The sequence below is a fragment of the Pinus tabuliformis genome, chromosome 1_1, assembly GCF_031772625.1.
Source record: "Pinus tabuliformis cultivar Carrire ecotype Pingquan chromosome 1_1, CPIR1, whole genome shotgun sequence".
NCBI classification, from domain to species: domain Eukaryota; kingdom Viridiplantae; phylum Streptophyta; class Pinopsida; order Pinales; family Pinaceae; genus Pinus; species Pinus tabuliformis.
The window spans coordinates 689,426,769-689,453,215 of record NC_142297.1 but is presented as its reverse complement, the minus strand read 5'-3'; the positions used below and the strand labels follow the sequence as shown (position 1 = coordinate 689,453,215).

The 26,447-nt window shown below is 41.4% G+C and overlaps 1 long non-coding RNA gene across 4 annotated transcripts in view; it reads right to left on the bottom strand.

Annotated features, from left to right (window-relative positions):
• Window positions 1-8,164: 8,164 nt before the first annotated feature.
• The window catches only part of LOC149215289 (uncharacterized), a 292,877-nt gene continuing 274,594 nt past the window's right edge, over window positions 8,165-26,447 (bottom strand). For all 4 annotated transcript variants that reach the window (XR_016250467.1, XR_016250468.1, XR_016250466.1 and 1 more), the window contains exon 7: window positions 8,165-8,217. This is a non-coding gene — a long non-coding RNA (uncharacterized LOC149215289). The remainder of the gene's footprint in view (window positions 8,218-26,447) is intronic.

Genomic DNA, 26,447 nt, shown 5'->3' with positions numbered 1-26,447 from the left:
TGGATCTCTAGGTGTACCGTCCGCCCTTTAGTCCCTGCCTCTGATGCACGCAGCTCCACTGTGCACTCTATGTCTCCCTTCCGGAAGACTGCCTCCATCCAGTGAGCCGACACAGTCTGAGGCGGATATGTGTGCTGTCCTCGTATCTTCTCATGCCTCCCTGTCTTCTCATCATCCCACTCCATCTCTAGGGTCTTCCAATCTGTCGTGACCTTCCCTAGAGTAATAAGCCATTGAACACCCAGTGTCATGTTGGTGTCCGGAATATTGACCATGAAAAAGTGGTCAGTCAATGTGTAGGTGCCCATCGTTACTGAAAGCTCTGGAACATAACGAGCACAGGTCATGGTCTGATCACCTGGGACCAATATTGAAAACCCATCAAAGCTCTCTGTCTGAATACCTCTCCGTTCAACCATCTGTGCATCGATGAAGTTGTGGGTTGCCCCACTGTCAACCAAAACTAATACGCGCTGGCCATGTACTGTCCCTCGTATGTGTAGCGTCAGATACTTGGGAACTCCTCGCAATGCTGCAAGGGCCCCTTCGGTGGGTGCAAAAGATGCACCACTTGCTGCTGGCGGTGGAGGTGGCAAAGGTCCCCGTATGGCATGGCTATCTCCAGCCTCCACATCCTCCTTGTCATCTTCTTCTCCACTGCTCTCGGAGAAGACCTCAATAAAATGTGCTTTGCCAGCAGCACATCTATGTCCTGGTGCCGATGGCTCTTGACAGGTGAAGCACAACTGCTTCTTCTTCAGCTCCCTCCTGGCATCGTCGTCAAGATGTGCTCGTCTTGGATTCCCCTTTGGAGAAGGAATCCTCACATCCTTCCCCTTAGACTGAAAAGTCTGTCTCTGGGGTTAAGGTGTCCGGGTCCTGGGTAAGACATCTTGTAAGTCTTGGGTCCTGCTGATCGAGTCTTGGAGTGTGGCTGGTTTAGTGGATTGGACTAAACCCCGAAGTGGCTTTGCTAACCCCTCAACATACATATAGACCCTCCATGCCGTGGATAGGTCTGGCACCATCACGGAGACCCTCAAGAAATTTGCAATGTAGGTCTCTGGGCTCCCTGTCTGTTTGAGCCTTGTCAGCTCAACGAAATGTTGCTCTGGATCCCTCCGATCAAATCGCTCCATCAATCTCTTGGTAAACTCAGCATATGTCGTCACCGTGGAGTGCCCCAGTGTAACCATCCCATGAAACCACCAATCCTGGGCCTCGCCATCCAAATGCAATGTTGCTACCTTGATGGCCTCTGCCTCCAACATCTGGTTAAGCTGGAAATAAATGTCCAGCTTCTCCACCCAAGACTTTGCCGAACTGTTTGATGAGCCATCAAACGTAGGCAAGTGGAATCTACTCGCTGCACGGTGGGTGTCTCCATCATGGTAATGCCAATACCCTTTGTGATGGTCGCGGGGTCTGCTATCCCGTTGGAGCTGAACAAAATCTCTGAATGAGAGGGCTTCCCTGAACTTCTGCCCATAGGCCTGGTACTTTGCAAAATAATCGCCCATATGTCCGGGTTCTGCCTCCTGCTGGGCTACAGCCCCCGTGTCTGCTCCTAAGAAAGTGGGCATGGTAGAGCGTGTAGGGGCATGTGAGTCCACCTGCTGCGCAATATCACGCTGCTCTGGCAAGTGATGGGATGCACTTGATCCCTCACCAATCTGAAAAACTCGTGGGTTCTCACGTTGTCTAGCCTCTACTGTCGTGAATCTCTGCCCCATCACCTCAATCCGCCTCGACAGATCCTGCACTGATTTGAGGAGCATATCTGCAAATCTCTTCCCGTCCTCGTCGGCCATTTGTTCTGCGTCCACTACTGGCTCTCTCTGTTCTGCGTCTACCACAGGCTCCTCCTGTTTTGCATCCACCAAAGGAACACAGTCTCCCCCCCATAGGTATTCTCCAACGTACATCCAGTGTCTTTGTACTTCCTACCTCTGTAACAAATGTAGGGGTTTTCCCTTGGTGTGATAGATTGCTAGCTCCATAGGCTGAGCTAGATCTATGCTCTGATACCACTGTAATATTCCTAACCCGAAAGATTCCTCAAACCCTAGCAAAAACTCCAACCAAATATGTGCAAATGATATAATAACCCAAAAATGATAAAATAACAGTGGAACAACATATAATAATGTAAACCGGAAATATAAACAAATACACAAGAAATGCAGTGAGAAAATGTTAAGCCATTTTATTATACTGAGCAATAAAATGAGTACAAGAGGTGATCAGACAGATGGCACCTCGACTTGCACAAGGAAAGTGAAGAAATACTCTTAGAATGACAAGAATGGCCTCTTTGCGTGGATGCTGCTGCTGCTAGGAAACAAATGATGATTTGGGGCTGTTCCCCTCCTTGGAAAAAGCTGAAACTTTGGATTCGGGCTCTACTCAAGAAACCCAGAAAAACCCAGAAAGCTTTCCTGGAATGGCTGACCCCTGAAAAACGCCCCCTTGGGGTTCTGCGTAGTTCCTCAATGTCCTGCGCTGCCACTGAAGAAAACCCCTCTAAACTCTGCCTGAAACCTGGCCAAAAATCCTCCAATGAGACAAGAGCTGGACCCCTGCTCAATTACCCAGCATAAATCCACCTGCAAAACCCCACTCCAGCACTACAACCAAAAAGAACTGCGTCCCTTTCCAAGTGTTGCGCAGTCCTCCAAAACGCTGATGAAACTACTGCCGAAACGCTGATAAAACTACTGCTGAAATCCCGATGGAAATACCTTGCCCGAGCAGGCACTCGAAGTCCCCCGGGGCTAAGGGTGAGATCTCCGAACAGAGACACTCAATGCACTAAACAGTGTTGCAGACTAGCTAAACAGCTAGCATGCTCCGAAGTCGAAACGACTAGCTCAAAATGCACATAACTGAATGATCCAAAATGAGGGGGCTCCTCTCTATTTTATAGCCTCTGCCTCTCACAATCCCTAGGCTCACCTCCTCCTGCGTGATTCTCCTCTTGCCATGTGTTCTTCCCTCCTGCACAGTCCCTCCATGTGTCTGTGGGGGCCCCATTTCTGCATCCCCCTTTGCCCCCCTTGGCTCCTCCTTAAGTCACAACGTTGTGCTACTAGGAAGTGACTTTTTATTCGTAAAGTGAGTTATGTCCCCCCGTCCTCACCTTTTTTATTTATAAAAACTATAGAAGGCAAAAATTGGGCAAAATCGAATATTCCAATTAGCCATGGCTAATTAGGAATATTACAAATTCCTATATGAGACAAGTTGAGCTCATAATGAATATTACTTGTATTTCTCATATAGAATATAAAGATATTTCTCATGGAATATATATATATATATATATATATATATTCCATGAGAATATATATATATATATATATATATTCTCATGGAATATATATATATTGGGTGGTTGGAAGGAACAATTGTTATCTTCCCCATATAGATTTTATTTCCACAAGTGACATGTTGAACCCATGTCTTTGAAACTTGTTGTACATTCACGAACCCTATGAAATATCCTACCTTTGCTTATCAGCTGGAGGGTGAGGTGTTTTGTTACATGGAAAAAAATGGTAAGGAATAGTATACTATAATTATGTGTGATCACATAAAAATTGCTTTGTAATGTTTTCAGCTCTGGAAATTCGGGGAAACCTTACACAACACAGAGGCCTAGTAGCAAAGAAAATAAAATCCTAAGCTCGTAAAAAGAACCCCATTATTAAAAAAAACAAGCCAAATACATCACAAAGCATAAGCCAAATACATCACAAAACATATATTGAAGCTTGATGTCTTAATCATGTTAGAAACTTATCATATCTACTAATAATTGGCCTACAACCAAGAACAATAGATAGCACGAATTCTTGATGCCCATGCTCTATTAGATCTCGATTAGAAAATGACATATGAATTAGCATTTTATCAAAGTTATTTTGTAAGTTTTGAAGTACTTGTGAACAATCTTGTTATAAAGCAATGTTGTGAAAACCTTTTTCTTCACATTATATCCTCAGAAGATGGGTTATGTTGATACATCTTGATTTCCAATGCAAATAATGTGAAATATTGTGCAGTTCACTAAAAGCATCCTTAACTTATTTTCCATTTACTGTGATAAAAAGCAATTTAATGTCACATCCATCCAAAACTAAGGGTTATTGGCTGCCATTGTTTCCAGGATGGTCAATTATTCTTGGCAGTCTGCAGTTCACTAAACACATCCTTAACTTCGCTTCCAGGATGATCAATTATTCATGGTAGTGTGCAGTTCACTAAAAACATCCTTAACTTATTTTCCATTTACTGATAGAAGCAATTTAATGTCACATCCATTCAAGACTAAAGGTTATTATTGGCTGTCATTGCTTCCGGGATGATCAATTATTCTTGGCAGTAAGAAAGTTTTCTGATCATGGCCCACAGAAATTTCAGATCTATTTTATCAAGGAGAAAAATCAGGTTTTAGGTAGAATATAAGACCTCCAGGTGGGGTTCCATGTCTACTTCCTCCACTTGAGTTGAGGAACATTGGGTTGCAATTGTATTGGCCACCTTCCCAAGACAGAAAAAGTATTTAAAAAGTGCAAAATGACATTCTTCTACAACAGTTCCTTGGGGCTAACTACGGTTTCCATTTGTATAAGTACCTTGGATAAGGCAAAGAAGCACCAGAGCATATAATAGCCCCTTAGATAGCCGCAAAGTTTAGCTCCATCAACGCAACCATCCACCCAATGCATGTTGCAGATGGAAAGGCCATTAGTCACATAGTCAAATCCAATAAAGTCCCTCACAATACCACCTGTTATTGCAGCTAGCAGTTCGGTCGACCTCCATCCAGATATCTTCGAGGACACCTTATATAGTAGACATGTGATCACTAAAGCATGCACAGTACATTAGGCCATTTTTCTGCAAGTGAGCATTTTGCTGATTGCAAAGAAAACCATTTTAATAATTGTACACCGATAGTGTATATATAAAATTGTTTAGCCATGTAAATTTTCAAAACATTTTCCATTTAAAGAGCTAAGCTTTTTGAACAAGACTGATCTTGTACCAGAGACTTCCTCCCATCGTATTATCCTTGCCTCGTGAATATAAATCATCGTCATTCTATTGGATTGTCTTCAGGTTGTAAGCAATCTATAATTGTACAGGATGGAACTCTCCATAGCCAAAGCTACAATAACTTACAATATCACTCTTGGAAGCAAAGATATCTTGTGGGCCTCAGTCATTAATTTCAAAGCCATGATAGAAACCACAATCTTCTGTCACATAAGCTACCTTATCTACATTAGACTCACATAGTGAATCATGAATATGGGAATTAGCATCGACATTCTAACAGTAATACTCTCCTCTATAGAAACCTTCAGCTCCAAAAACCACCTTCTTTGATCTTCTTAATATAGATGAACAAATTCTAAAATGCTTATATTTCAAAAGATCATTTATTATAAGATTTCAATAAGCTTGCACATTAATCAATGAGGGCTAACAGAGGCTCCACCGTTCCTTTGTAACTTTTCTGCATCTACAGAATTCTGTCATGACTCATGCCTGTCATCACTGGTGTTCCTCCCACGAGACCAAGAAAGTGGATTTGATACCACTGTCATGAGTCCAAATTGTCATAGATGGTAAGATTATAGGAGCAACTGATAAATAGCACTACAACAGAAGGCGTAGTTAGGCCAAGTTTAACAGTGATATAAAAACAGCAGTAGATTAAACTGTGATGAAAGTAGATTCCATAACAACAGTAACTTCATTGATTACAACAGTAAATTAAACAAACAGATTAGAGAATACTTATCAGCAATTAGTTCAGCACCCAAAACAACTAAATGCTAGTTATTCCACATAGAGAACCTCCAAAATTGAACATGTATAGAAGAACATACATAAATATTGACCAAAAAACAGTTTGTAGTCTGATATCATATAACTAAAACAATCAACGCAGGACAAAGACTTCCCAAAGAAGGCATAACGGCAACAGACACCCATAATATCCAAGGGCAGCTTAGACGTCCAGTCAACCACAGTTTAGTCTCCCACCAGCTACCTCCAATAACCAAAATCCCCGCATAACTCCTATAAAACAAGAGGTCCTATTTAGAACTCATTGACTCCTTATGGATTCATCTCTTGCATGTGAAATAAATGGTTTCCAGATTAAATTCACCTAGTGGCCTTATTTATAACCTTAAGATTTATGTTTAACCCATTTCTTACTCCAGATGGGATATATATTATAACGGGGATTTTGGCTATTGGAGATCCTATTTAGAACTCATTGACTCCTTATGAATTCATCTCTTGAATGTGAAATAAATGGTTTCCAGATTAAATTCACCTATTCGCCTTATTTATAGCCTTAAGATTTATGTTTAACCCTTTGCTTCCGCCAAATGGGATATATATTATAACTTATTCTATAACTGTGGTTTAATATCCTTAGAGATATTCTACTCTAAGGCTACCGTATAGCCCATTCAACACAAAATTGGGCCGTCATAATTTATTTTATTTATCACAGCACACGGGCATTTGCATTTTATTTCAACCAGAAAACATTACATGGTCTTTTGGTATCATAGGAGATTAGATATTGTTGAAGATGCAAGTTACTTCGTTTTACTACTTATTGAGCATTCCTAATTACCAAAAACAAAACACAAAAGATTTCTTAAACAATTACATTTTACTAAACGAAAAAACATGAGACCTCCCAAGGTGTTTCTGCGTCCAAAATAGACTAAACTAAAAGGAGGGAGTTGTTCAACAATCAAACATACCTTGTGATAAAAAGAAACAGTATTCTTAATTGGTAGGCACAGTTTTATAATTCATGGTGGTTGTCATATGTAGGTTAAGGTCAAACGCTGGCAGGTGTATCATACATTGAACTTAAAAGTAATGCATGATAAATCATACACCTCTTTATCAGCTAGTACAAGTCTGTAGTCTAAAATATCACCCTTGACCTCAAGTCAGAAAAAGTGCTGACAATAAGGTCGTTGCATTATTATTTACTACATTTTCGTAACTCTATAATAAAAATGATAGTGCTACATCCTTCTCCAGAAAAGCCTGTTGCTGTGAAATTTTTGGAATAAGACACAAATTATGTTAACCTCCACTAGAGAGAACCCAAGAGTATGTCAAGTATTCATAGTATTCCAGCAGAAATGTGAATTACGAAAATTTTGCATACCTTCAAATTTGACCCTAACATACACAGATTTGATAAACAACATGAAGAGAAGAGTTTCATTTTTTAAGGTGCCGTGGCTTCAATCTTCAGTGGGATTTTGACCTTCCAAAAAATAACTGCTTTCCTGGAAATAATTTTTTTTCCTAGTTACATTTATCCTATTCACAGAAGTGGTCACAATGGATGATGCTCTAACTCAAGTTATCCTACATGATCACGCTGATGCCAAATGCACAATTTCCCGGCAATATAGGCATTCTCCACAAATTATAAGCCCTTCAGTCAGACAGCCAATGTGAAATCTATGGATGCATGGAAGGCATATAATTTGTTCCCCAGGCAAAAGCTGTTCCAAACAAACAGTGCAACCCTCCAGATCTGATTCTACATTTTCATTTCCAGAATCTTTGACTTTGGTTGACCTTGGAATAAAAGCTTCTCTCTGCAAGCTGCAAATGGCCATCTTTGTAAGCGCTGGTGGCTCTGAGCCACTCTGCAATGAAAAGTCCTATTCCATGAATTCCTCAGACGCACTAATCCTGGAAGCCAGCAAGTTTCTTACATCAGCTGGCCGGCTTTCTGCATCAGTAAAATAGATCTGTTCATCGATTGCAGCATAGTTATCAACTCTTCTTTCAGCTGAGGGAATGCTTCTCGTCCTGCTGACCTGGACAGTCATTATTTCCCATGTTAATAAAAAAATGTTACATTGATGAAAAAGGCACTGCGCTGTATTGCCAGCACAAACAAGATAACTACATTCTATCAAACGGTTTAGCTGACCTGTTGCTCAAAAGTGATGATGCTCTAAATTTCAAATTAAGGCGATCTCTGGCATGCATAATTTCTCCTGGTAAAATTTTGTATTTGATTGCTTACTCCGAAAATGTACTCAGAAGTCTGTGTGAGACACCATTTTTATGACTGGAAGCTTCTATGCTGGACTCATTATAAATCCTAGAATTGCTTGAACGTCCCTCACAAAGTGGCACTTAATGATCCTGCATATGAATTCAATTTAAATTTGAATCATCTATAAAAAATGGTCATGATAAATGTCATGTTCAATTCTATTAGTTACGAATGACAAGAAGCTACTCTGCTTGTTCATCAATTAAGAGATGGTTAAGTAAACAGGCACACTGTAATCATAAACACAAATATAGCATGTCATTAAACAGTACTGGATGGCTGTCTTCAGAAACATCATGGCAGGTGGAATTTGTGCTATGAATTAGCTGGATCACTTCTTTATTTGTTGGCAATAGAAAGCATCATAACAATTCAAGTTATATTTGTATGTGCTTTTTCTTTACTTTTGAGGTACACTCACTGAATGCAGTTAGCTTACATATTGAGTTTTGGCCACTCTCTGAGGAGCAGGGAAAAACATAGCCAGGATGTAGTCGCAAGTTTTTAAGAATTTCGCAGTAAAGCAAACTCAATCACGCATTTCAAACCATTAAGTATATACCATAATAACCATGTTCGCAAAGATAGAAAAATGATAGAACCAAAACAAGGTAACAAACCAACAGATAGAAATCTGGCCCAAGGGCTATGGCTGATAATCATTAAGAAAGAAGAAAAAAATGCCAAGGCACCAAATATCAACATCATAATGCTAAACGAAATGTAAATCGGTAATCCACTGAGCTAACTTGAAAAAGGAGAAACTGCAAGTCGACTAATTGAAGTCTGAAAGAGCCATCTCATTGCTACAGTGCTGCTGACTACAGCCAAAAAAATTATTCAAACGGCATTTTCTGGGCCAGTTACTCTCATTGGCTACCATAATATATATGTTGTACCTTGTATCTGTTTATGACTCCATTGGAGGTACATTTTTAAATCCATCTTTGCAAAAGGATGCTATTCAATATCTGGATGTTGCACGTAAATGGAATCAAAATGGTATGAGCGAACCAAATCTCTACATATTGTCATGGATTGCATTAATCACAATGAGCATCTTCCCTTATCTATGTATGTATGTAGAACATAAATTTTGAAATACCCTTTTTCTTCTTGTGCTCATATTTATAACCTGGAAGCATGGGGAGGAACCTAGCTTCCAATTAGTGACCAGGGTATAATTCAATCCATCCCATCCCCACCTGCATATTCCTAGACATCTCATCAGATTCCACTAATTTTAATGAGCATCTTCTCTTAACTTTCATCTTGTGCTCAGAAAAGAGTACGTATCTAGAACCTGGAAGCATGCAGAAAACCTACCTTCGACTTAGTGACCAGACTGTAATTCAATCCTTCCCATTCTCGCCTGCATATTCCTATAAGTCTCATCTGGTTCCACTAATTTTAGAGATCATCTTCCCTTAAATTTCATCTTGTGCTTAGGAAAATGTACATATTTAAAACATGGAAGCATGATGAAGACCTAATGTCCACTCCGTGACCAAATTGTACTTTAATCCAACCCATTTTAGTTCTCAAGAATAAGTGCTATTGGCTTCATTTTATAAAAACATGGCACCAGAAATGCTGTTGTTCAGGTCAATGTGAAATTTAAATGCAGCATCTCTATATATCGATCATAAATTTGTGAACCAAGTGTACCGCCTTCAAATGAGGAACATTCTGAAATATTGACACTTACAATAGTCCAGATTGTTCATTACAAGTAGAAAGTCCCTACGATAGTTGTACAAAAGATGTTTTAACTTTAGAGTTAATCCTCTGCATATTGAGACTGTCTTCAAGATTATTTTATGTCTGATAAGATTCAGATACATAGAGACAATCACATACAACTGAGATCTAGTTCTTCAATCTGCACTGGGACTAGACTTACAGGACATGAAGAAAGATAACAATGAGAATACAATAGGAGTGAAGTTTAAATGACAAAACCAAAACAAAGAGACAGAGACAAAGAGGTATTAGAATTGTAGTAAGTCTTGTGAAAAATAGGTGACCCGATTCCTACTGCAGCAAACTAATGATATTTCTCCTATTTGTTGAATTCCTTAAACAAATTACTAGCAGTTTTCTACAGCAAATATCAAAATACATACTCTGCAGCCTACAAGATAAATACTGTGGAAACTAAATACAACACTGGAGAGAAATAAACACACACACATTTAAACAGTTGTTTTTGGACAATGTCCACGGAAAAACCCAATGTGGGAAAACTGGTGCAGCAGCTGAGGGTTTTATTATTCAACAGTAGTTTTTGAGTACAAATCGTTGGATGCCCAAACTGGCTATCCGATACAGAGAAAAAATGGCAAAGAGTTAGTGAGAAAAATATCACACTGATTCAGGAGATCCAACACTGATCAAGGGCTGGTAGCAGGCTCCACGCTGCCTCTGCATAGCGTTTGCATCAATCCTACACAGATCTGTGTCACATTGGTTGGGCTCTATGTCACCTTCTCTGCTGATCTCCTACTATCTGGAAATTCGACCTTCTAGCCCTCTAGTGTCACACGGCTTCTGGCACTGGATCTCGACTCTCCCAGTTGGATTTCGAACTCCCTCTAAAGCTTTGGTTTGCCTCTGCGTGGCACTACGCTGCCTCACTGAACTGGTATATGCCCTCTCTTCTTTGCACTCTTTGGATCTGGAAAACTCTCCTCTGGACTACTATCTGTGCCCCTCACTGCAAGAAGATCACTCGATCTCACTCCGGCAACTCAATGCTGCTACTCTTGAGAAATTCGATCTCTGATCTCTCATTCGATGTGTTCTAGAAATGCCCATCAAGCTCCTTATAATCTTTCGTTGGAGCACCAATGGCCAAGATTAGAACATAATCAAAGGATAATATTAACTGGGAGTTGATCCTTCTCTTCTTCTAGAAGATACACACCAGATTTAGTTAATACCCTATAATTAACTAGATTTCCTAAGTTTACACTTAGGGAACCATTTAAAAAGAGTTAATTATTTTAATTAAACCATCTCTAGGTGGAATTTTCCCAAACGTTTTCTTGGTATTGGAGAATGCACATGTCTTAGCATCTCTACAAATCTCGAGGCAAGAGCACATCCGATGCTACAAAAATCAACACTCCCTCTTAGCGAGGAATGTGCTCTAGTGTTGCAACCCATTGAAGCATCACTCTGTCTCTACACCATCTCCTATTGCACTGCTGATGTATGACTCTACTGCCCACCAACTACTGCGCAACTTTGAATGAGTTACATTTGTATTGTTGTTGGCCCTACTGAACTGCTTCCAGCACTGCATCTACATTGCAACCCTCTCTAGCTGCTGCTGTTGCAACTGCAACAATTGCAATGGAAAAGCAACCAAAATACTGAACCAACTGTTTTCAATATGATGCATCAGTTGTCTGAGTTCTGACTGCTGGTAGCCTCTGCGTTGCTGTTGACTTTGCTATGTGCCAATTGCACAACTTCCAACTCTGTGTCGTGCTGTTTAAAATCTAAAAGCTACTAGCTATTGCATTTGTCACTCTGGCACCTGACTGCACCAACTGTCATTGTTCCATCCTGCTACTGTTGACTATGGGCTCCCGTAGCAAGGTCTTGATCCAAGGGTGGACTCCTCAAGGATCCTGGCCATCTTGTAGCTCTTTGGGGCTACAACTCCAGATCACCCCACCTCACCCATGGAGGCATCTTGACAATCACGACAAACTCTTACTCCAATCTCGAGGACAACCTGTCGATCTCAATGGATGCAGCTTGCTGATCCTACCTCTCCTATTTTTCCTTCTTTCCGAGAGGACACTGAGTGTTGTAGTGGCCCAACTCGCCACACCTGAAGCACTTGATCTTTGAAATGTCCTTTTTTATTCTGCATTGCTCTTGCTGCCCCTTTGACGTAAGGGCCACATCCTCCTCTTCCTTCACTTCTTTTGTCCAACTGCTACTACTGGCACTGATTGTGGCCTTCACTAGATCATGCCTCATCTCCTCCTGGTGCAGATCAGTCCACACACGTTCCCAATCTGGCAGTTGTTCTCTGCCTAGTATGCTTTGGACGAAAACTTGCCAATCTTCTGAAATGCTATTTAGCGCTAATTGTACAAACTCTGAGAGCTGGGGCGTTGTCCCTACTGAGCTGGTCCTAGACATCTTGAAGCCTCGTAAGGAAGGGATCCACACGCTCCCCTTTTTGCATCCTCGTGCAACCTTCATCACTGCGGCAAATTTGGCAAAGAAAACAATTCCCCCAGCAATAACTGCCCTTCTTTGATCCAGAAACTGCTACCGTTGTTGCTGTCGACATTGCTATGGCTGTTGCTCCCAATTTTCATCCTCCTGACGCTATTCTTCCAGTAATTGCTGCAAAATAACTGCATCCTAGTTGAAGATCTGCTCTGCAAAGAAAAATACCTTTCTCCCTTTTGCCTCTAGAAAGCTCGATCTGGAGAATCGAATTTCTCTGTCGCCTCAGAGAAATCGATCTCACCAAAACTTCGACTTTCTTGGCCCAAGGACTACGCTGCCTCGGGGTTTCAAACTTATGCCTCTGCAATAATTTTGAACTCCCTCTTCCTTTCTGCAATTGAGCTCTTCTGCTCACAATTTGTGCGTCCATACCATGTGAAAAATTTGTGCCCTGATTCCCACTGCAGCAAATTGATGATATTTCTCCTATTTGTTAAATTCCTTAAAGAAATTACTTGTATTTTTCTACAACAAATATCGAAATACATACACTGCATCCTACACAAAATAAATATTGCGGAAACTAAATACAACACTGGAGAGAAATAAACACACACACATTTACACAATTGTTTTTAGACAATGTCCCCGGAAAAACCCAATGTGGGAAAACCGATGCAACAACTAAGGGTTTTATTATTAAGCAGTAGCTTCTGAGTACAAATCATTGGATGCCCAAACTTGCTATCTGATACAGAGAAAAATTGGCAAAGAGTTAGTGAGAAAAATCTCACATTGATTCGGGAGATCCGACACTGAGAAGGAGCTGGCTGGCAGGCCCCACGCTGCCTCCGCATCCATCCTACATAGATCTGCGTCATACTAGCTGGGATCTGCGTCACCTTCTCTGCTGATCTCCTACTATCTGGAAATTCTACCTTCTACCCCTCTGGTCTCACACCTCGGCTTCTGGCACTAGATCTCGACTCTCCTAGCTGGATTTCGAATTCCCTCTGAAGCTCTGCGTTGCCTCACTGAATTGCTCTATGCCCTCTCTGCTTTGCACTCTTCAACTCTGGAAAACTCTCCTCCAGACTACTATCCCTGCCCCTCATTGCAAGAAGATCACTCGATCTCACTCCAACAACTCAACGCTGCTACTCTTAAGAAATTCGATCTCTCATTTGATGTGTTCTCCAAGTGCCCATCAAGCTCCTTCTTATAATCTCTCGTTGGAGCACCATCGGCCAAGATTAAAACATAATCAAAGGCTACGATTAACTGGGAGTTGATCCTCATCTTCTTCTAAAAGATACACACCAGATTTAATTCATACCCTTTAATTAACCAGATTAGGTTTAGACTTAGGGAACCATTTAAAAAAAGTTAATTATTTTAATTAAATCATCTCTAGGTGGAATTTTCCCAAACAATTTCTTGGTATTGGAGAATGCACATGTCTTAGCATCTCTACAAATCTCGAGGCAAGAGCACATCTGATGCTACAAAAATCAACACTCCCTCTTAGCGAGGAATGTGCTCTAGTGTTGCAACCCACAGAAGCATCACTCTGTCTCTGCACCATCTCCTGTTGCGCTCCTCATGTATGGATCTACTGCCCACCAACTACTGCGCAACTCTGATATGAGTTACATTTCCATTGTTGTTGGCCCTGCTGAACTGCTTCCAACACTGCATCTGCATTGCAACCCTCTCTAACTGTTGCTGCCGCAACTGCAACAACTGCAACGGAAAAGCATCCAAAATACTGAACCAACTATGTTCAGTATGATGTATTTGTCGTTTGAGTTCTGGCCACTACTAGCCTTTGCGCTGTCACTGAAGCCTCTGCGTTGCTGCTAACTCTGATTTGTGTCAACTGCACAACTGCTAACTCTGCTCTGCGCTGTTCAGAATCCGACCGCTACTAGCTACTGCATTTGTCACTCTGGCACCTGACTGCACCAACTGTCACTGGTCCATCCTGCTACTGCCGACTATGGGCTCCTGTAGCAAGGTCTTGATCCAAGATTATTATATGTGAGAGTTCTTGATTTCAGTAGCATCGGATGTGCTCTTGCCTCGATATTTTGCTAGGAAAATCATGGCAAACTCTTCCTCCAGTCTGGAGGATAACCTGTCAATCTCAGCGAATGCATCTTGTTGATCCTGCTTCTCCTCTTTGTCCTTCTTTCTGAGAGGACATTGAGCGCTGGAGTGGCCTAGCTAGCCACAACCTCAAGCACTTGATCTTCAAAATGTCCTTCTTTATTCTGTGCTGCTCCTGCTGCCCCTTTGACGCAAGGGACACGTCTTCCTCTTCCTTCATTACTTTCATCCCACTGCCACTGATTGTGGCCTTCACCAGATCATGCCTCATCTCCTCTTGTTGCAGATCAACCTACACACATTCCCAATCTGGTAGTTTTTCTTTGCCTAAGATGCTCTAGACGAAAACTTGCCAATCCTTTGAAATGCTATCCAGCGCTAATCGTACAAACTCTGAGGGTTGGGGTGTTGTACCTACTAAAGCAAGCTGGTCTTAGACATCCTGAAGCCTTGTAAGGAAGGGATCCACACACTCCCCTTTTTGCATCCTCGTGCAGCCTTCATCACTGCGGAAAATTTGGCAAAGACAACAATTCCCCTAGCAATAGTTTCCTTCTTTGATACAAAAACTATTGTCACTGCTGCTGCCGACATTGCTGCAGACTGCAGTCGCTGCTCCCAATTTTGCTCCTCCTGATGCTATTCTGCCAACAACTGCTGCAAAATAACTGCGTCCCAACTGAAGATATGCTCTGCAAGGAAAAATACGCTGCTTCCTTCTGCCTTTGGAAAGCTTCAATCTGTAGAATCAAATTTCTCTGTTGACTCACTTAGAGAAATCGATCTCACTCAAAGCTTTGACCTTCTTGGCCCAAGGACTGCGCTGCCTCTGGAATTTTGAATTTCTGCCTTTGTAGTAATTTCGAATTCCCTCTTTCTTTCTGCAACTGAGCTCTTCTACTCACGATCTATGCTCTAATACCATGTGAAAAATCGGTGACCTAATTCCTTCTGCAACAAACTGATGATATTTCTCCTATTTGTTAAATTCCTTAAGCAAATTACTTGTAGTTTTCTACAACAAATATCGAAATACATACACTGCAGCCTACACAAAATAAATACTGCATAAACTAAATATAGCACTGGAGAGAAATAAAAACACACATTTGCACAGTTGTTTTTGGACAATGTCCCCGGAAAACCCAATGTGGGAAAATCGGTACAGCTGCCAAGGGTTTTATTATTAAGCAGTAGTTTCTAAGTACAAATTGTTGGATGCCCAAACTGGCTATCCGATATAAAGAAAAACTGGCAAAGAGTTAGTGATTAAAATTAAACACTGATACGACAGATTTGACCCTGATTAGGGGTTGGTTGGCGGGCCCCATGTTGCCTCTGTGTAGCTTCTATGTCAGTCCTACGCAAATCTGCACCACACTAGCTAGGCTCTATGTCACTTCTCTGCCGATCTCCTGCTATCTAGAAATTCGATCTTCTGGCCCTCCGGTCTCACACCCAGGCTTCTGGCACTAGATCTCGACTCTCCCATCTGGATTTCAAACTCCCTCTGAAGCTCTGCGCTGCCTTTGTGTAGTACTGCATTGTCTCACTGAACTGCTCTATGCCCTCTCTACTTTGCATTCTCCGGATCTGGAAAAATCTCCTCCGGACTACTATCCCTGCCCCTCACTACAAGAAGATCACTGGATCTCACTCCGGCAACTCAATGCTGCTACTCTTGAGAAATTCGATCTTTGATCTCTCATTCGATGTGTTCTCCAAGTGCCCATCAAGCTCCTTCTTATAATATCTCGTTCGAGCACCAATGGCCAAGATTAAAACATAATCAAAGGCTAAGATTAACTGGGAGTTGATCCTTGTCTTATTCTAGAAGATACACACCAAATTTAATTAATACCCTTTAATTAACCATATTTCCTAAGTTTAGACTTAGGGAACCATTTAAAAAAAGTTAATTATTTTAATTAAATCATCTCTAGGTGGAATTTTCCCAAATGATTTCTGGGTATTGGAGAATGCATGTGTCTTAGCCTCACTACAAAATATCGAGGCAAGAGCACATCCGATGCTACTGAAATCAACAACTCTCACATATAATAATCAAGAGTAAACCCATAACACTATAAATGTAGGTGTCATTGCACCCTAACATTCATCATTTCAAAGTAACCCAGGAAATTACATTAGGTGGACAAATGATTACATGACATGGTGACTTTATGATCAAAATGGTTTCCAGACACCTCATATACATCGATGTTAAGAGCGGGAAATAATCATACATGACATGATGACTTTATGATCAAAATGGTTTCTAGACACCTCATATACATCAATGTTACGAGTGGGAAATAATCATAGGTTGGCTTCGCCATAAATGCTAACCTACATAGGAAGAAGCTTGACCCTAACACTAAAGAAACACTAACACGCAGAATAAGTCACTGCATTCGCCGAATTTAATCCATGATGTTCAAAATTAGAAAAAATTCAAGGGTAGCCGAATAAGTTCATTTAAATATAGTGATTAAATTCATTTGAGTTTGAAATTCAGTGATCAAACTCATTTAAATTCAAACGTAGAATTATATTTCCTCAAACTTACAGCTGGACTTTGTCCCAAATTTTATCACATCATTTGGCATTAACGATTTTCTTCCTAACTTCATGGCCATCAAACATGAACACAACCATGAACTATGTGACTTAGTCAATTCAACCACATGTCAATGACTAGAGGATCATTAACATGGCACCAAGTCAAGATTACCATCATGACACTAGCGCATCCCCTAAAGAAAGGGGGCGTGATAAGACAACTTTTGAGACCACAAGTCAACCACTAAAGGAATTAACAAATGACCACTTATATATTTGACCAAGTAAATATTACATCCTAAAATTCTTGTTATTAATATTCATATGGGAAATATGTTGTCAACATGGCCAAATAAATCAATGTTCCACCAAGTTTCCAAGATGGAGGGGTGTGGGAATGGGGAGACAAGTAAGGGGATGTTTCCCTAGACGCCCAAATTTTAGGGAAGTTTAGGTCAATGGGGGGACATCAGAGTGTGAGTGTGTCTATATATATATATATATTATGAACAAGATTCAAATTCAAATTCAATAATGAAATACATTGATTCATACATCATAAATGTTTAATGCAATAGAAATAGTAAAATATTGTATACATTGATTTAAATTCATCATTCATTATTCTAGAATCAGATTAGTACTAAGGAAATAACTAGATATGAAAGTCCAAAGACTTGAACAATAAACTGAAATTTTGTTGCAATACCCCACACCTGTACACAATGTTAATATAAGTACTTGTTATTAGGCTGGTGAATTGGATGTATACTACAGGCATGCGTGCCTATGTGTTTATGATATGCGGCCTGAGTGCCCATATGGATATGTTATATATTGTGGGGCCAATGTGCCTAGGCATAGGTGTCAACCTTGGTTAAGTGGCCAGAGGGCCTGGATTGTAATACAATGTATTTGTAACTATTTTAATAATAATAAAAGAAACTGGTTGCAGAACCTACTCCACAGTAAGAGTATGGGGGCGTGCAACTCCATAGAGACAGGCAATAGTGTGTTGGCAAAAAATTTGGGGAAAAGGGCACCTGGCGCCCACGTGGCTTCAGGAGCACCACATGGCAGAGAGAGCCATGCAATGGGAAAAGTATATATAAATACTTAACCCTAGCATTATGGGGATGACTCATTATCATTATGATGACGATTATAGTTCAAGACTTCCTGGTTGGCTCTAAGGCCCCCTAGAAGGTGGGAATTGCAAAGTGATTATAGGGTCCCGGGGAAGGATGTGCCACTTGGGCGCAAGTTCGGGCGAAGTAGCTGAAATGTTCCTGGATGGTTGTAAGGCGCCACTTGGGTGCAGTTTTGGGGGAAGCAACTGAGATGTTCCTGGTTGGCCATAAGGCGCCACTTGGACGCAAGTTCGAGGGAAGCAACTACGATGTTCCTGGTTGCTTTGTAAGGCATCATTTGGGTGTAGGTTCAAGGCTGTTAAATTGGCAACTAGGGCCAAACTCCATGTGGGTCAGCTTATTTATGGCAGGTGATATTTTTATTGGATCCCTCTCGTCGAGAGGTGTAGGATTGATCCAAAGATCATCCGATTCCGATAAGTATTTATGGAGATATGAATTTATTTTGTTTATGTAATTATTATCAAGCCGACCAACTCTTATGTAGGCTCTAGAAGCCCAGCCGACGTGTCTATTCAACCTCTACGTTTTTAGTATAAATAGAGGAGGATTTGAAGTCATTTGGTAACTCACTTCAAGTGATCTCCTCTCCACGTCTTGGGTTTTTGGAGAAGGAGATTCACACTAGATTACGCCGGCCTAGTATGATGCCCTAACGGAGAACGCAGTCATGAACTTATACGCTGTTCTAAGCAGCCCTAATCGCAGTTAATGGATGCCTTTATATAGAGGATCATATACGCTGTTCATAAAGGATTATATACGTTGTTGTCAAAGCGCAGTTCATAGAGTATCTTACACGCAGATAATGATGACACGCAGCCATACGCTGGGAACGCAATATATATATGCTTCACTGTAGAAATATTATGGAGCACAATATATATATATATATATATATATATATATATATATGCGTTGTTCTTAAGGAACTTACACACTGTAAGATAAATGGTGGACGCTGTAATAAAAGGACACAGTCAACCGCAGTCATAATTCCACAGTCCTGAGGTGTAGCTGGAGTTATGTATACGCTGTGCAATCATACGCTGGGTAGTCATGTCATACATTGCAGTTATGGTTATATACATTTGCTGGACAGTCCTGTACACATCGCAGAGGTTATATATATACACGCAGAGGTCCTGTACACATCACAGAGGTTATCTATATTCACGTAGAGGATGCCAAAGACTCTTATATATACTCACATGTCTCTTATGTATATTTGCTGAGGCCGCAGAGGTTTTTCGCTTTTGTATATGGTCTCGCATTCGTCTCTCTTTTGTATATGGTCTCGCATTCGCATGATATCCCTAGTTATAATGGCATATGATCACAATACTGTGATGGTATATGATATTGCTCTGGTGTGAAAACTGATACAAAGATGTATGGCATCAACGTTATATAACAGGTTCTCAATATGTATGATCTTGCTCCAGTTGTATATAGGGTCTTAATATGTATGTGGTCTTGATATGTATGGTCTTTATATATACGCTAGACTGTACATACGATGGGCAGTAATCGCTGGACAATATACGCTATAGTACATAAGTTATATATATACACTGGACACATATATATAACGCAGTCTTGGGCAGCAACATGATATATTGTGGATGGGCTATACAACGAATACATGGAGCATGGGCAGTAGCATGATGGGTAGCACTATGAGATCATGTGCATGGGCAGCACAATGATACGTTAGCAGGGGCAGCATCATGATGATGATGCACATTAGTTTGAGCAGTGTTATGATGGATAAGATCATGGACATGGACAGCCGCATGAGGTAGTATGCAGTGGTGCATCTATAAGACCAAATGCAGCACGATGATAGGTGAAGGAGTCACCTTGAGAATCAGTTGAAGCAGAATGTCTTCAACTGATCTCATCGCTATACGAAATGATCTATGCTAGATCTAGATAAGTCAAAGTGTTGACTTCTGTTGTAAATGTACTATCTCTCTCTCTCTCTCTCTGCTGAACTTTGAAGATAAAAGAAGATTTGATCAAAGGGTTTCCCCACACATTGTGGGGTTTGTCCCTGGCTCGCGCCATATCTTGTGTCCTCTTGTCTTGGCTTGTCTTCTGCGATTTTATATTTATGTTCTATCTGCAGTTTATTGTAATGTTGATGTGATTGCTAACTATGAAAATTTAAATAAATTGCTCTAGCATAGAACATACCTAAACTTAACATGGTATCAGAGCTGAGGTGAAGACAATGCCCAAGCAAGAGTGAAAGAGCAATCACCAAAGATAGTTGGGACAAGACAGAAGGATCAATGGGTTCCTCATAATTCACCTAGGGTGAAGTCAAAGCAGAAAATGTTATCAGAATGGCGCAGCGGAAGATTTTGATGGTCCATCTTAAGATCACTTCATTGGGAAGTTCGGATCTAAGGGTGGAAGAAAAGGCGGATGCCTTGTTGAAATAAGTTCGGCCGTTATACGAAGGAGTGTCCGCATGGCAGAGACACATCTCTTGATGAAGATAACAATCATTCCTGGGACATCTTCAATGATCAAAAGGAATGACTGGTAATGCAGGTCATCAAGGAAATGGTCGACTCTTCCACAAAAGCAAGGAACCCCTAAATCTCTTTTATGTACCTGATCGCAAGAAGAACCTGATGTCCATCTCAGAAATGGAAGTCAAAGGTTACAGGATGGCACTTATCAATGGAAAGGTACGTGTTTGAAAATAGATCTTTCAAAGATGTTTTTGAGTTCAGGGTTGTATCAAGTTATAGGAAGTCCACTGGGGACCATGTCCATTGACTCAGCACCGGAGGTCTGTGAGTCAGATGGTGACTTGGATGCCTGAATTCAAAAGGAAGCATGAAGGTACATGTCTGAAATGTACCGAAGGAAAATATTATAAGGGGACCATTCCCCTCATGCAGCAGGTCCACAGGCTTGGAACAACCCAAGGAGTTTGAGACTCATGATTAGGAATCTCATGTATACAGGTGGAAGAAAGCCCTCTATGGCTTGAAGCAAAACACCTCGGGCGTAGTATGAGAGGATTGATAGCTATCTAATGCAGCTGAGATTCACTAGGAGTGAAACCGATCCAAACCATTACTCGAAGGTTGTGGATGATACACCTCTCATACCGGCACCTATGTCTGACGGGTGCAGACCCTCTCATTTGTAGAAGACAGAGGGAGTTGGATTCTGAATATGGGAAGATAAACTGCTAGCCTGTGACTACCTCGAGGATCTTAACTTTCAAAGGTTATATGGTAGTGATGTCGGACTTGATTTGGGAAATGCCTCTGTGTTTCTAAAACTCATTCGTGTTGATGTTCTTGGTGAACTTTCGTCCAGACATATGTTTTGCAGTTAGCATGGTGAGCTCATATTTGGTTGAGCCTCACTGGATTGGTGCCAAGAATATTTCGAGATATCTTCAGGGCACAATCTCTCATGGATTGAGATACACTGCCAGAAATATGAAACCACATGATTATTCGAATGATGAGTGGGCAGTATGGAGGATCTCTAGAGCACTTCTCAGTGCTGTTTCTCTTTGAAATCTGCCTCGATATCCTGGATGAGCAGGAAGCAGAAGTCGGTGACTCTGAGCACCACCAAGGTAGAATACATTGCTGATAGTATGGCCTTCTGTGAGGCAGTCTGGTTGCTGAAGCTCTTCAGTGAGCTGTTTGTACACATGATGAATACCACTGTGATTCTCTGTGACAACCAGAGATGGGATTCGATTATTGAGGAATCCCGTATTTGACAATTGCTCCAGCAGATAGACATCAAATACTGCCTTATCTGGGATATGGTAAGTTGATGATCAAGGAAGCTCCATCGCACTGAGATGATGTACAGGACAAAGCCCTGAGGAAAGATCAAATTTGTGATTTTCCCGAACGACTTGGAGTCGTCGAGAGACCTTTGTAAAAGGGTCCTGCATGTTGCATACATTGAGCTCTGGGAGCTCTGGGGGCCTTGCAGTTCTACTAGAGCAACATACGACCACAAGGTGACTCACCCTCCCCTGGTGGTGCGCACTGGAACAAGATGATTCGCTCTCTTGTGGGACAAGATGATTCGCTCTCTTGTGGAACAGGATGATTTGCTCTCCTGTGTAGCAGGATTGATGTGTTCTCCTGTGAGGCCTGGATTGATGTGTTCTCCATGGCGGCCTGGATTGATGTGTTCTCCATGGCGATTGTAGCAGGATTGATGTGTTCTCCTGTGAGGACAAGATTGATTAAGTTCTCCTATCGAGGCATCCTACCCATGCAGTCTGGGACTCATGGGAAGTACCTCTCATCTGATCAATGAGCAAGGAAATGAAGTTAGGGACCATAGTAGTACCGATGGACACATCGTTGTATCTACCGTACTCCCTACGCTAGGATGTACTCCATTGATCTGGGATCAATGATACTAGTCTGGGACCAGTGGTAGGAGTTGTACATACTATGATGCTGACTTCGGGTCGGCTGAGACTGGTCTGGGACCAGTGGTACATACTCCGAGACTGACTTCGTGTCAGTGCAGGACTGGTCTGGGACCAGTGAGAGTCGTACATACTATGATGCTGACTTTGGGTCGGTTGAGACTGGTCTGGGACCAGTGTTACGCACTCTGAGTCTGACTTTGGGTCAGTGGAGAATGGTATGAGACATTCTCGATCAATTCTTCTTCTTCATAGTTCAGTAGAGCTGAGCAGAGCAGAGCTAGCAGAGCCAACAGAGCTGAGCAGAGCAGAGCTAGCAGAGCCAACAGAGCTGAGCAGAGCAGAGCTAGCAGAGCCAGCAGAGCTGAGCAGAGCCAACAGAGCTGAGCAAAGCAGAGCAGAGCTAGCAGAGCCAACAGAGCTGAGCAGAGCAGAGCTAGCAGAGCCAGCAGAGTTGAGTAGAGCAAAGCAAAGCCAGCAGAGCTGAGCAGAGTAGAGCAGAGCCAACAGAGCTGAGCAAAGATGGGCAGAGCAGTGCAGGGCACTGATGGCAGAGATAGTACAGTCGGACATATGGATCAACAGATGGAGTTCCCCCTAGTTGAGAGGGAGTGTTAAATTGGAAACTAGGGCCAAACTCCATGTGGGTCAGCTTATTTATGGCAGGTGATATTTTTATTGGATCCCTCTCGTCGAGAGGTGTAGGATTGATCCAAAGATCATCTGAATTCGATAAGTATTTATGGAGATATGAATTTATTTTGTTTATGTAATTATTATCAAGCCGACCAGCTCTTATGTAGGCTCTAGAAGCCCAGCCGACGTGTCTATTCAACCTCTACGTTTTTAGTATAAATAGAGGAGGATTTGAAGTCATTTGGTAACTCACTTCAAGTGATCTCCTCTCCACGTCTTGGGTTTTTGGAGAAGGAGATTCACACTAGATTACGCCGGCCTAGTATGATGCCCTAACGGAGAACGCAGTCATGAACTTATACGCTGTTCTAAGCAGCCCTAATCGCAGTTAATGGATGCCTTTATATAGAGGATCATATACGATGTTCATAAAGGATTATATACGTTGTTTTCAAAGCACAGTTCATAGAGTATCTTACACGCAAATAATGATGACACGCAACCATACGCTGGGAACGCAATATATATATGCTTCGCTGTAGAAATATTATGGAGCACAATATATATATATATATATATATATATATATATATCTGTGTGTGTGTTGTTCTTAAGGAACTTACACGCTGTAAGATAAATGGTGGACGCTGTAATAAAAGGACACAGTCAACCGCAGTCATAATTCCACAGTCCTGAGGTGTAGCTGGAGTTATGTATACGCTGTGCAATCATACGCTGGGCAGTCATGTCATACATTGCAGTTATGGTTATATACATTCGCTGGACAGTCCTGTACACATCGCAGAGGTTATATATATACACGCAGAGGTCCTGTACACATCGCAGAGGTTATCTATATTCACGTAGAGGATGCCAAAGACTCTTATATATACTCACAGATGTCTCTTATGTATATTCGCTGAGGCCGCAGAGGTTTTTCGCTTTGGTATATGGTCTCGCATTCGTCTCTCTAATGTGGTATGGCATTCGCATGATATCCCTAGTTATAATGGCATATGATCACAATACTGTGATGGTATATGATATTGCTCTGGTGTGAAAACTGATACAAAGATGTATGGCATCAACGTTATATAACAGGTTCTCGATATGTATGATCTTGCTCCAGTTGTATATAGGGTCTTAATATGTATGTGGTCTTGATATGTATGGTCTTTATATATACGCTAGACTGTACATACGATGGGCAGTAATCGCTGGACAATATACGCTATAGTACATAAGTTATATATATACACTGGACACATATATATAACGCAGTCTTGGGCAGCAACATGATATATTGTGGATGGGCTGTACAACGAATACATGGAGCATGGGCAGTAGCATGATGGGTAGCACTATGAGATCATGTGCATGGGCAGCACAATGATACGTTAGCAGGGGCAGCATCATGATGATGATGCACATTAGTTTGAGCAGTGTTATGATGGATAAGATCATGGACATGGACAGCCACATGAGGTAGTAGGCAGTGGTGCATCTATAAGACCAAATGCAGCACGATGATAGGTGAAGGAGTCACCTTGAGAATCAGTTGAAGCAGAATGTCTTCAACTGATCTCATCGCTATACGAAATGATCTATGCTAGATCTAGATAAGTCAAAGTGTTGACTTCTGTTGTAAATGTACTATCTCTCTCTCTCTCTCTCTGCTGAACTTTGAAGATAAAAGAAGATTTGATCAAAGGGTTTCCCCACACATTGTGGGGTTTGTCCCTGGCTCGCGCCATATCTTGTGTCCTCTTGTCTTGGCTTGTCTTCTGCGATTTTATATTTATGTTCTATCTGCAGTTTATTGTAATGTTGATGTGATTGCTAACTATGAAAATTTAAATAAATTGCTCTAGCATAGAACATACCTAAACTTAACATGGTATCAGAGCTGAGGTGAAGACAATGCCCAAGCAAGAGTGAAAGAGCAATCACCAAAGATAGTTGGGACAAGACAGAAGGATCAATGGGTTCCTCATAATTCACCTAGGGTGAAGTCAAAGCAGAAAATGTTATTAGAATGGCGCAGCGGAAGATTTTGATGGTCCATCTTAAGATCACTTCATTGGGAAGTTCGGATCTAAGGGTGGAAGAAAAGGCGGATGCCTTGTTGAAATAAGTTCGGCCGTTATACGAAGGAGTGTCCGCATGGCAGAGACACATCTCTTGATGAAGATAACAATCATTCCTGGGACATATTCAATGATCAAAAGGAATGACTGGTAATGCAGGTCATCAAGGAAATGGTCGACTCTTCCACAAAAGCAAGGAACCCCTAAATCTCTTTTATGTACCTGATCGCAAGAAGAACCTGATGTCCATCTCAGAAATGGAAGTCAAAGGTTACAGGATGGCACTTATCAATGGAAAGGTACGTGTTTGAAAATAGATCTTTCAAAGATGTTTTTGAGTTCAGGGTTGTATCAAGTTATAGGAAGTCCACTGGGGACCATGTCCATTGACTCAGCTCCGGAGGTCTGTGAGTCAGATGGTGACTTGGATGCCTGAATTCAAAAGGAAGCATGAAGGTACATGTTTGAAATGTACCGAAGGAAAATATTATAAGGGGACCATTCCCCTCTTACAGCAGGTCCATAGGCTTGGAACAACCCAAGGAGTTTGAGACTCATGATTAGGAATCTCATGTATACAGGTGGAAAAAAGCCCTTTATGGCTTGAAGCAAATCACCTCGGGCGTAGTATGAGAGGATTGATAGCTATCTAATGCAGCTGAGATTCACTAGGAGTGAAACCGATCCAAACAATTACTTGAAGGTTGTGGATGATACACCTCTCATACCGGCACCTATGTCTGACGGGTGCAGACCCTCTCATTTGTAGAACACAGAGGGAGTTGGATTCTGAATATGGGAAGATAAACTGCTAGCCTGTGACTACCTCGAGGATCTTAACTTTCAAAGGTTATATGATAGTGATGTCGGACTTGATTTGGGAAATGCCTCTGTGTTTCTAAAACTCATTCGTGTTGATGTTCTTGGTGAACTTTCGTCCAGACATATGTTTTGCAGTTAGCATGGTGAGCTCATATTTGGTTGAGCCTCACTGGATTGGTGCCCAGAATATTTCGAGATATCTTCAGGGCACATTCTCTCATGGATTGAGATACACTGCCAGAAATATGAAACCACATGATTATTCGAATGATGAGTGGGCAATATGGAGGATCTCTAGAGCACTTCTCAGTGCTGTTTCT